Below are 12,941 nucleotides of genomic sequence, written 5' to 3' on the forward strand. Positions count from 1 at the left end.
GCATCCCAATCTTGCCAGACATAGTCCGGCCAGGACTCTCCTGACAAGGAGAGAGACCTTAATCTCTACTCCTAATGTCTCAGTTGGTAGGTCGTGTTCCGGGTTTTATTTTCGTCCCACCTCACCCGGTCTTTTTTGTTACTTCTTTGGTACTTCCTCCCACCTCCCGCTCAGCCGCAATGAACCAAAAAAACCGTCCAGCTGAGTACCCCAGCCGCCCCATGCGCCCAATCTTCTGTCGCATCCAACTAACCCGAACGAAAAAAACCCAGCTAAAGCAAGCCGGCGAAAATTAACCAGCGAAAAAAAATCGCCCCACTCTGCGCCCTCGAGCGAGGTTTCGTGCCCTCAGAGCGAGAAACAGTCGCCCGACTCTGTTCCCTCCTTCGCCCGCCGCCTCCCTTCGTCCCTTCACCGCCGCCGCCCGTCGTCCCTTCGCCGCCCCCGCTCCATCCATTCGCCATCTCCCTGGCACTTATCCGGCGCGTAAATCGCACATCACAAGCGCCGGCCTCCACTGATCCGGCGCTGGTCCCGGATCCGGCGCCAATCCTGGTCAGGACCCGTCGCCGGAGACGTCCAGGACATCCAGCCGCCGCCGAGGAGCCCTACGCCGTAGCCAAGATCCGAGAGGAGCAGCCGCCGCCGAGATCCGAGAGGAGCAGCCGCCGCCGAGGTTCGAGAGGAGCTGGCCACCACGACCTCCCTCCCCAGCCAGCCGCCACCACCTCCTCCCTCACCCCCTCCCCCACGTGCCTGGCATAGGTGGGTCTCAGCCTCCCTCCTACCTCCGTCCAAGGCTAGGAACTCCCCTCCCCTCCCGATCTCCTCCCTTCGTCCAAGGCCACGAGCTCCCCTCCCCTACCCGATGTGATGAAGAGAGGGCCAGGCCTTGCCACTCCGGTGTTCGATGTGGCCAGATCCAGCCGGGGGACTCGCCGCAGAGCCTCCATGTCGGCGGAGCAGCAGCAGCCCAACAGAAGGTGGGTGCCCAATCCGTTTTTTGTTCATAGATTTCTGTTGTAGTTTAATTTAATTGACATTTTGCCAAGTCATAGTTTTAGGACTATCACAACATATGTATTACTTTGCACCCATGTCCTCTGTCAAATTTGTTCAGTTCAAAGCATTAAGACTATGACCAGCTATCCAATTTGCAGTCCAGATATATTGTTTCCTTAATCAGCAATGCAAATTTGGGGCAGCTTCAATTTTCTTGTCTGATTTTATTTTGCAATCTATAATCTGAACTGAAAGACAGGGGTACATGCGCGCATGTTTTGTAGTTGACTAACCATTAGTAATGCAAATTAGGAGCCCCTTTAATTTCTGTGAGCTGCAAGTGCAGTTGACCAATAATCTCATACTTGCTCATAAGCTGGTGAACTGAATCAACACGCCTCCTTTGGTTCCAACAAAAAAATTTCATGCTTAGGACTGTAAAATTACTTCTGTGTAATGTTCATATGGGTCCGGAGGACATTTTACACTTGATGTTTATTTGTGCATGAGCGAAGCAAGTCTGAGCTGCCCTGGGTCTTCTAGAAATTATTGAAGAAGCGTCACGTATCGATAGATCTGGATCCTTTGTGTTGGAAGAGCTGCTGCGTCGGACTATCATAGTTCATATCATAATGTTGATGCCTCTTTTGATATAGCGCTCAAATAAGATTAGGAGGAAGGGCATCACACTCTCCGAGAGCAAACAAGATACCACGTACCGATCCTGTCAGTGCATGTAATATCACTATGTTGTATTAATAAATCTGCCTAATGTTGTATTAACAAATCTGTCTTTTCTTTTTTCACATTGTGTAGGATTTAGAATTATGACAAGGAGTCAGGGACACAATCAGATTTATACCATCCGTTGTGATGATACAAGGAAAGTAAACATATACGCATATTGTGTTCAACGTGATGATACAAGCGAAAGATGGCCTACGCCGCCAACTGATCTGCGCCAGCGTGGAAGGAGTGTTCAAAAGCAGCAGGAACAGTTGTTCCACTGCTGGTCAGAGGGAGAGCTTGGCAAGGGAGATAGAGGGAGCTCTACAACCACGATCTTGGCATACAACCCGATGGCATCATGCCCACTTAAGCTTCTTCCATGTTCCAATTCTTGCATTTGTTGGTCTTTTACTGTCAGAGCTTACGAAATCCATTACAAATGGAGGTGAGGCCAAGTCGTGAACTTGCTGAGATGTCTTTGGCTTGAATTCTAAGGCTTGAATCTAAATGGAGGTGAGGCCAAGTCTTGAACGAATACTAAGGTTTGCATCTTTAATAAAGCTTGACAATTACTGTGTAGTTTCAGTTAACATGATAGTCACGCGTGGTGAATCTCTTTTCTTGTCCAGAGATTTCACGAATCCATTATTGCCTACAGAACAACATCCTAGGGCTCTCCCAGTTTGATTCTCTTTATTTTGCTATATCTCAGCTATTACATACATCATTTATGCTCTGAAGCTAACCATTGTATGCTTTGATTGGTTGCCTATTTGTCATTAGTTATTCTGCTTTGGCGGAATTACTATGTTATCAAATTTGAGTGTTCAACAACTTGCAGAAGTAATTACATGCCAAATTTCTAAATCTTAGTTCATATGCAGCTGGAAGAATTCCACGATAGACCATTGCTTCAAGGTTGGGAGCGGCCACAACATAATTGACATCAAAACCAGATCTGGGTCCTACATATCCGGTCTTGCTCGGTGAGATTTCTATTTTCCAATCCGTTATATACCTATGATTTATTTGCTACATGAGGTAGTGGCGGGATCACCTTTACAATGCCAAATTATATTTCTATTTCTACAGTATTAGCTACTAGCCAACAGCATGTGTTTACACTCTCATCAGTTAACAGAGTGATTAGTCATAGTAAACTATTGTCAGCTTATGTGAGTCCAATCGATCTATCTTTTACCGGCATTCCCCATTGTGTAAATTGGGATTATTTGCACCAGCCTTCATACACTCCTAAAAAATGGTAGGGAAGACAAGCAAATAGGCACCAGTGGAGCTATGGCAAGGCTCAAAGGGCCATGGCCCTCCCTGGGCTAGAGTGAAAAGGAGTTTTACATGAAGTTTATCCCACAATATTGCATTGATTTTTAGTTTGGTGGTGCTATTTGCACTATCCAGCCCGCCAACATTTTTTAGGTAACTCCGCCACTGCAAATAGGTATCACGATGGTTGCTGCCTAGAGGGAAGTGAGAAGAAGAGAAGACACAACATGGAGAGGAAGACAATCAGATATATCACTTGTTGCTTTACATCTTTTGTTTGAGCCTTGCTACCTGATTGCTCTTGCAATTGAGGTTTTCCAGTGAGCGTTTTATTACATAGATAGGCTCTTTCTGATGACACCAAGGCTACGACAATGAGTAGGCATGCTCTTTTAAAAATGGGTAGGCATACTCTTTTCAAAATGAGTAGGCATCTTTCCTTTCTGAATAATGGTAACATTAATTTGTTTACTTAAGATTTCCCTTGAATGACTTACTATTGTTATGCACTTATGTTGAATGAAATTTTATCCATTTGGTAGTATCCTACAATGGTTTACAGATGGTGTGGCTCCTTGCACTAAGATGATCGATCAGAGTCCTCAATACAGATCGATGACGCCTCCTCAAGATTCACTTCTTCGTAGCCCCCAACCTTGGTATAGTATAAAAACCTACAAATAAATCAGAAGAATAGGCAATTATCGGATGCTTATGTTTGTTGGTGTAGTAGCCCTCTTATGTCCAGTCCTAGAGAAGTGTGTCGTAGAAGCATATCAGGAAGACATGGACGTGGATATGCATTATGGTTGTATTATGGACGTGGATATGGTCGCTATATTAGCTATATCTTTTACATATTTTTCTGAGTTTGTTCTCAGGGGTGGGTCGTGGCTACCTGATAACGGTCCAATTTGGTTGTTTTATGATCTTGTCAAGATATTTCACACCATACGGATTAACTATCACCAGTTTTAGTTAATGATTCCTGATATTTATCTCCCAATGGTTATCCGTCCGCACAGTTGCATGCAACTACAAGTACAAACTAATTTTTTAACTTCCATTTCTTGATCAATTGACATTGGAAAATTAGCACTATTAACGCACTCTTTGTAGAACACTGCTAATACACTAAAATCTATTTGAAACTCATTTTATGGAATACAAAGATTACTTTTTGATATATGTGAAATATAAACTCCTCTACACTAGAAGCACAAAGAAACATGAAATGGAACCCCACCTTGGAACACGTAAAAACAGATATGATGTTGATCTATGATATACCCCATTAACTGCAAAATTTAGCATGATGATGATGGAAGAAAGTTTTAATCAAGGTGTTATTTTCGAGCAAAAACCCAACATTTTATTATTTTCCCTTGATTGCATGCCTCATTATTTAATCACCGATGCACATATGCTACCTTCATGTTTCAATCATATTTACTTACTCTTCCAAGGAATTTATGGCCAGATGTGTTCAAATGCCTTTATCTTTTGAACATGTTTTCATATGAATGAACTGTGGTGCTTTTACTTTTCATTAAGGTTGCTCGACCAAGGTTGTTCGGTGATTGTGTGCACTCCACATGCATCGCCTTTGTCGAGTAAGAAAAACATGTTTTATCTCTGATTATTTCCACATAATCTTCTTTCGGTTATTTGATTTTCTTTACGTTTGTCCCCTTATGCTCCTCTTATTCCCTCAATAAAGTTTGGCCTTGTAGAAACGCACGGGGACATACCTCGACAATAGCTATTTCAAAAAAAGAAGCAAAAGGAGCGCATGATATATACCATTTCATATATCATAGCAGCAAAAACACATTGTGGTGGTCGCGCTGAGCTACGACGATGTGCATTCCTTAGCACCGGGAATTGGCCTAGGATGTCGTGGAGGGGAGAGGAGGGGGCGGGTGACACCGTGGAGGGAAGGAGAGATGGCGGTGAGAGGAAGGTGCGGGTTGAATGACGTGGCGTTGAGGGGAGGCAGCAGCAAGAGGCCATGGCGAGGAGAGATTGTGGCGACGAAGCCGTGACAAGGAGAGCAGGCCGGGAGAATGAGATGTGAGTATGAACGTTCTGCCATGCAATGAGAGTCAGAGATTGAACTGTTTTGTTTATTGTAAGGTGAGAAGAAAAGGAGCTGTTGTTTGATTTTTCTGTGGGAAAAGCGACTGTTTGTTGTGAGAAAAATATCACATACCTTTTTATACAGTGAAAAATAACACATACCCTAGCCAGTCATTTCTGGAGAATAATTACCAAGTGAGTTCCTTACTAAAATTCGGACGCGACTTACTCTACTAAAAAGCAGATGCCACTCACTCGAACTACATATATTGTATATGGGCTTATCTTATTTTTTTATTTTAATATGTGTTTATATATCGCTTTTGTTGATTAGAGATAAGAACTATGGCTTCGGATGATGCTTTGAAAATGTCAATTGACAAAGCTTTATGATTGGCGGACTGAAAACTCCACAATTAGAAGAGACATATATAAATAGTGGTTCTTCTTTATATATTTGTTTCACATGACAATATAGAAGATGTATTTTCATATATGCTTATTTTTGCAGAGTATGAGAGAGATGAAGATGTATGATGTCGACATTCAAAATGAATCGTTTGACAAGGTTTCCAGCATGGTGTTGTTGGAAGTGGCCTAAAGTTCACCGAATTATATACAATAATACACGTATATATGTGCAATCAGAATAAAAGATTAAAAGGCCCATGGCAACGCACGGGCACTCTACTAGTGAGTTCAGTATGTCGCCGAAGGGCGAGTGCCGAAAGATGTCCGCGGAGGTGAATTCCATGATCGGCGCCCAGTCGGATTTGATAGGCACGAGCGCAGGCAGTTCGGAGTCCGTGGTTGGGGAAGAATCCGGCAGTTTGGAGTCACGGCTCTCATGAAGGGTAAGGTTGATACCCGGCTCGATTGCCGCAGAGAATGCGGCCTCCGTGGCAGGGTCTATCCACACATCCATGGATGGCGCAATTGGCTCCAAATTGAGGGTCGGAGCGGTTGCAGGTGCGATCTCCCGAACACTGTCCGACGGCAGAGCTAAATCATGCTCATCGTGACGATGCGGCGCACTCGGCAGGGCTCGGATCCGTCGAAGATCAAGTCTCCGCGGATGTCGGCCGTGTAGTTTAAGCTTCCAAACCTGGTCTGGTGGCCAGGGGCGTAACTCTCGATCTGCTCCAGATGGCCAAGCGAGTTGGCCCGCAGTGCGAAGCTGCCGGATACAAAGATCTGTCCGGGGAGAAAAGTCTCACCCTGGATTGCATCGTTATCGATGATCGAAGGAGCCATCAAGCCTAACAGTGACAACACAGAGGAACTCTCAATGAAAACACCAATGTCGGTGTCAAAATCGGCGGATCTCGGGTAGGGGGTCCCAAACTGTGCGTCTAGGCAGATGGTAACAGGAGACAGGGGACACAATGTTTACCCAGGTTCGAGCCCTCTCGATGGAGGTAAAACCCTACTCCTGCTTGATTGATCTTGATGATTTGAGTATTACAAGAGTTGATCTACCACGAGATCAGAGAGGCTAAACCCTAGAAGCTAGCCTATGGTATGATTGTTGTTGGTCCTACGGACTAAACCCTCCGGTTTATATAGACACCGGAGGGGGCTAGGGTTACACAGAGTCGGTTACAAAGAAGGAGATCTACATATCCGTATTGCCAAGCTTGCCTTCCACGCCAAGGAGAGTCCCATCCGGACACGGGACGAAGTCTTCAATCTTGTATCTTCATAGTCCAACAGTCCGGCCAAAGGTTATAGTCCGGCTGTCCGGATACCCCCTAATCCAGGACTCCCTCAGTAGCCCCTGAACCAGGCTTCAATGACGATGAGTCCGGCGCACATATTGTCTTCGGCATTACAAGGCGGGTTCCTCCTCCGAATACTTCATAAAAGATTTTGAACACGAGGATCATGCCCGACTCTACAAAACAAGTTCCACATACCACCATAGAGAGAATAATATTTCCACAAAACTAATTCTGCTGACGTACCCCGTAGCATGACATCACACCGCAGCCAGGTTTTTATTCTATAACCAATCTCAGCGTGTTTCATGAGGCGGTTTCCTTGGCACGTCTTGTCAAAGCAGAGATCATGTCCCCTTTGTTACGAGATTCTCACCAACACGGACGTAGGTAACACAATCGTGTCTGTTGGTATGACCCCTCGATTAAAGGTAAGTCCCAAACGGTCACGAGGAGGACTCTTGGTATTCAACCTCTTTATAAAGAGACCAAGGCCTATTATTTTTCCTCTCGATCTCAATCGAATCCGCCTCCCGCCTCGAGTTCCAACACCCAAAGATCAGGTTTAGGCGCTTCGGACCTTAGAGTATGTCCGGATCCAACCTTCAAGGTTGGTGGATGCCTTCCTCCATTACGGAGGAAGACGTAATAAAGCTAAGGGAGGCCAGGTATATGACCGACGAAATCCCGCATAGGCTGCCCGCTCAAGGGCAGGTCATTCCCACTCCCAAGCCCAGTGAGAGCGTCGTGTTCGTATCTCACTTTCTCCGAGGGCTAGGCTTTGCGCCAGATCCCTTCGTGAGGGGGCTTATGTTCTATTATGGGCTGGACTTCCATGATTTAGCTCTGGAGTCTATCCTCCACATCTCATCGTTCATTGTCGTGTGCGAAGCCTTCCTCTGTATTACCCCTCACTTCAGACTATGGCTCAAGACCTTCACAGTGGAGCCGAAGATGATCGAGGGGCAGCACGCAGAGTGCGGAGGCGTCGTGATAAGCAAAAACGCCGACGCCCCATAGCCCGAGGGCTCTTTCTAGGAGGTGCCCAGTTTATGGCAACAAGAGTGGTTTTATATCATAGCTCCCAAGGGTACCAAGTGGGTGGCTCCCCCGGTCTTTCGCTCGGGTCCCCCGCCACGGCTAACGTCATGGGTCAACAAGGGGCTGGACTGGGGTCCATTAAAGGATGTGCCCACATTGCAGAGCCGCATTCGAGATCTCCTTGAGAGAGATGTTAGTCTGGTCACGTTGATGCAAGTCATGTTAATTCGCCGGGTCCTGCCCTGCAAATGTCGTCCCCTCCGCCTGTGGGAGTTCAATCCGGAGGGACCGCGAGCTTTTCAACACTTCCTCGGCATGACACCCAAGGAAATGTACAAATTGTTCTTCGGATTACAAATAACGTGTCCGGACACCACTGAGGATGCAAGTCTGAGCAGCAATCGCCCGGATACCCAAGTAAGTAGCCCCGCATCCGAACACACTGTTTATTTATTTATCGCAACATCGCCCTAAAAAAGCCGCTCTTTGACCCGGATTGGATAGCAAAGGCGAAGTTGATCAAGTGTCCGGCCCCCCTCCCTGAGACCTCGCCGGATCCCGTGTTAACCAGGATGCTGGAGATCGCGCCTTACCAAGTGCCTTCAGGAGAAGATAAAGGGGGGAACAAATAGGCTAACGCCTCCGCGAAGGAGGTTAGCCGGGGAGGAAGAGCTGAAACTTCCTCTCCCCAGGGAAGAAAGAGGAACGCCTCCGAAGACCCGAAGACAATGGTCTCTAAACGGGGGAAGAAATCTTCGCCGGAGGGTCCCGCCCTGGGGGATATCCTGGCCGCACTATGCCCTTAAGGGGATCGGCCCTCCACCGAGCTGTAAGTAAAAGGATACTTGATAATGAAAATATCTTGCCTTACTTCTGAGGATGATAACCAAAGCATTTATCTTTGCAGTTTGGATCTTAGCCCTTCTCAGCAGAGCTCGTCTTCAGGGGATCTTCTTCCAGAGATGATGGAGAGCGGATCGCCTCCCCCTGCCATACCGCCTTGTGAGGCGGGCGACCCTGAGGTGTCGTCACGAAGGGTTTCTCCTGATCCGGCAAGGCCAGAGGGTAATCCTATGGCCACCCGAAGTCCTAAGTGTCCAGCTCTTGAAGAGAGCAATAAAAAGAGTCCAGCACCGTCTGGTGTGCGGTCGAACATGCTGAGGGATCTGCTAGAGCGAGCAGCTATCTCAGAAGAGCACCGCACTTTGATGGGTACGATGATTGAAAGGATTTCGTCTGCCGCAAGCGGGTTGCATGAAGCCTTTATGGGTCTACTGACGGGTTTTGAGGTAGGAATCCCAAAGATTCCGCTAGGTCATCGAGTGGTTGACCAGGCTCACGCTATATCATGATAGTCAATTTTCGGCTTTCTCTACTGAGGTGCTCGTCTGGGTGAACCAGGGCACAATCGCAGTAGTTCTCCTGGTGCCGCCTTAGCCAATAGAGCAGAACATAAGGCAGCAAAACACAGGAGCCGGGCAAACCCAACATTTCACCAAAGACATGATTCGGAGCTGATGCATATAAGGCCAAACTCGCGACGCCGAACACTCCCTAAGGTATTCGGTCTTTATGATGTAAACCGGGTTGAACAGTGCCCTTTGTAACAAGCCCCTGGTGTCCAGGTACGTGCAATATTCTGACGTGGCCACATGCCAATACGTCAGCATCCGTCTTCGTTGTACTGAGAATCCGGGGGATGTGTATCAACAAGAGACAGTAAAAAAGGTTTACGCAGGGTGTTAATCTAAAAAGAATCCTTGGAACGGGCCCCTGCTGCACGTCTGCGCCTGTGTCTCCGTTGTGCCGTATCCTGGACGGGTGTAGCACGATGGTCATCTGTAAAAGAGAGAAACTTAGTTGAAAAGTAGTCGTGCAAGAAGGTAGGTTATACTAAATAAACCGTATACATTTCAAGATGAGTAAAGTTGAGTCTAATTGTCACTTGTTTACACGCGTTGAGCCCCATGTATTATTATAGGGGTACAACCATCAAACCAGTATCAATTATGTATAGCTACACCGGACTCGTCTAGCCGTGTCCGTGGTCTTAACGACCTGTCAGATGCTCTAGTTGGTGAGGCCGTCTAGTGTGCGGGGCAGCCGCACGGTCTTCCACGCGCAAGGAGCACTCAATATTTCCATTTACTGTAATGATGCCACGCGGATCGGGCATCTTAAGCATGAGAGAAGCGTAATGCGGTATTGCGTTAAAGCGGGCGAAAGCTTCGCGTCCGAGTAGTGCTTGATAGTCACTTTGGAACGGAGCGATGTGGAAGGTTAACTTTTCGCTGCGGAAGTTATCGGGAAAGACGAATATAACCTCTAGTAGCAGGGAGCCCTTGCAATGGGCTTCTGGGCCTGGCGTTACTCCTTTAAAGGTAGTATTGCTATGGCTGATTTTTGCTGGGTCTATCCCCATTTTGTGGACTGTGTCCTGATATATCAGGTTTAAACTACTGCCGCCGTCCATCAGGACTTGTGTGAAGTGATATCCGTCGATTATCGGGTCTAACACCAAGGCAGCCCATCCTGCATGCTGGATACTTGCCGAGTAGTCCTGATGGTCAAAGGTGATCGGTTGGGACGACCAGTGGTAGAGCTCCGTGGTGATGGGCCCTGGGGCATGTGTCTCTAGGAGCGCCGCTTTGTTTCTCCCCTTCGTCACGTGTAACACGTTTACTGTTTTGACTTCTGGTGGGAATTTCTTTTGTTCCCCAGTGCTTTGTTTGCGAGGCTCGTCCTTGTCTTCACTTGGTGTATCCAGCCCCTTGTGTTCGGCGTTGAGTTTGCCGGACTGCTTGAAGACCCAACATTCTCTATGGGTACGATTTGCAGTTTATCAGGGGTGCTGTGGATTTAACATAGTTTGTCCAGAATCTTGTTTAGGCTGGACAGTTCATCTCTGTTGCCTTTGGGGGGCAGCTTTTGCTGACCCGGCCGAGAGCTTTTGAATCTGGCGTTTACCACCGTGCTCTTCGGGCTGTCTTCTATATTCCGGCGCTTGTTCTTGCTGCGTCGTGGCTTCCCGTTTCCGTCCCTGACTTTTGATGTACTTGGTTCACTGGTGCTGCATTGGGCTAACCAGCTGTCCTCGCCTGCACAAAAACGGGTCATGAGGATTGTTAATGCAGCCATTGTTCTTGGCTTTTCCTGGTCGAGGTGTCTAGCGAGCCATTCGTCTCGAACGCTGTGTTTGAAAGCTGCTCAGGCTTCGGCGTTCGGGCAGTCGACTATTTGGTTCTTTTTAGTAAGAAACATGTTCCAAAGCTTCGGGCTGACTCTCCGGGCTGTTGAGTTATATGACTTAAATCGTCTGCATCCGGAGGTCGGACATAGGTCCCTTGAAAAATTGCCCGAAAACGTCCTCGAGCTCCTCCCAACTTCCAATGGTGTTTTCGGGGAGGCTTTTAAGCCAATGCCGGGCTGGCCCTTTGAGCTTGAGGGGTAAATATATGATGGCATGGAGATCATTTCCTCGAGCCATGTGAATGTGGAGGATGTAGTCCTCAATCCAGACCCCAGGGTTTGTCATTCCGTCATATGCCTCTATGTTTACGGGTTTAAAGCCATCTGGAAATTCATGGTCCAGCACCTCATCGGTAAAACATAGGGGGTGTGCGGCACCCCTGTATTTGGGTGTACCGAGGTGTTCAGATTTTTGCTGTGTTGCATTGCGTGCTGGAGCGCGCTTTCTTGGCCCATAGATGGATCTGGCTGGGCCGTCCTTTTGATGCGAGTCCTCTCATGGATCGCGTACTGGCTTGTGTGTGGCGTTATTTGCCTCTTTATGTTGGCCACGAGGTCGTCTATCCGACCGGATGGCTGTTTTGTTTTTTGACTGCGGGGGCTCTAGGGCCTCATCATCGAATTCAAGTAGTAGCTTTCGCTTCGGGTAGCTCTTTGTGTGGCGACTGCCGCCATATTTTTCTGTGGTGTTGAGCACTTTACTCCATCTGATTCTGCGTGTATCTTGCGCAGCTTTGAGCTTTCGCTTCTGCTTCTTCAGACTTCGCGCAGTGGCGACAAGCCTTTGATGGAGATTCTGTTGCTCCAGGTGTTTGTCTGGTGTGATGTCATCCGGACTGTTATCTTCTCTAGAGACGGGTTGTTCATTTTGATTCCCCATGTTGCCGTGGTCGGACGATGGTTCAATTCTGTGTTCATCGTTCGCTGGCTCACCCTGCTCTATCGCTGGGTCTATATGAGCGTTGTTTCTGCCGAGGCGGGATTTGGAGCGGCGCTTACGCCGCCGCCTTGACTGCTTTTTGAGGGAACGATCCTTCGCTTTGTCCTTCCACTCCTCGTAGTTGCTGTCTTTTGGTGTGTCCACCATGTATACATCATATGATGAAGTTGGCGTCCAGTGCCCTGTGGGTAGTGGCTCCTGTTCGTCTCCTGCATCGTCGTCCATGCCGTCGATGTCTTCGGAGTTGAACTCGAGCATGCCGGTCAACTCATCGACATTGGCTATTAAGTTTGTGGAGGGTGGGCGGCGATCGAGCCGAGTATTAACCTTACCCTTCACGAGAGCCATGACTCCAAACTGCCGGCCATCTTTTTAGTGCGAGTCCTCATGTGGATCGCGTGCTAACTTGTGTGCGGCGTCGTTTGCCAATCTATGTTGGCCATGAGGTCGTCTATCCGACCGGGTGGCTGCTTTATTTTTTGATCGCGGGGGCTCTAAGGCCTCCTCATCAAATTCAGGTAGTAGCTTTCGCTTTGGGTAGCTCTTTGTGTGGTGACTGCCGCCATATTTGTCTGCGATGTTGAGTACTTTGTTCCATCTTATTTTAAGTGCATCTTCCGCAGTCTTGAGCTTCCGCTTCTGCTTTTTCAGGCTACGCACAGTGGAGACGAGCCTTTTATGGAGGTTCTTCTACTCCAGGAATTTATCCGGCATGGTATCTTTGCCGGTGACGGGTTGTTCGGTTCGATTCTCTGTGTTGCCATCGTCGGCGGTTGTTCAATGTCGTTTTCGTCGTCCACTGGCTCACCCTGCTCTGTTGCTGGGTCTGTATGACCGCTGTTTCTGTCGAGGCGGAGTTTGGGGTGGCGCTTACGCCGCCGCTTTGACTGCTTTTCGAG

At 47.8% G+C, this 12,941-nt stretch overlaps 1 long non-coding RNA gene across 4 annotated transcripts; it reads left to right on the forward strand.

The window, feature by feature from the left end:
- The first annotated feature begins 293 nt into the window (after window positions 1-293).
- LOC125515633 (uncharacterized) lies at window positions 294-3,884 on the forward strand. Of its 4 annotated transcripts, none has more exons than XR_015609189.1 (3): window positions 294-983; window positions 2,616-2,717; window positions 3,558-3,884. It is a non-coding gene; the product is annotated as an uncharacterized LOC125515633 (long non-coding RNA). The 4 variants fall into 4 exon arrangements; XR_015609188.1 differs by lacking the exon at window positions 294-983 and adding an exon at window positions 2,195-2,273; XR_015609190.1 differs by lacking the exon at window positions 294-983 and adding an exon at window positions 2,198-2,244 and having other exon boundaries at window positions 2,616-3,417.
- Window positions 3,885-12,941: the final 9,057 nt, after the last annotated feature.

The sequence above is a fragment of the Triticum urartu genome, chromosome 6A (assembly GCF_056163025.1).
Source record: "Triticum urartu cultivar PI428250 chromosome 6A, HENAU_Tu73, whole genome shotgun sequence".
Lineage (NCBI taxonomy): Eukaryota > Viridiplantae > Streptophyta > Magnoliopsida > Poales > Poaceae > Triticum > Triticum urartu.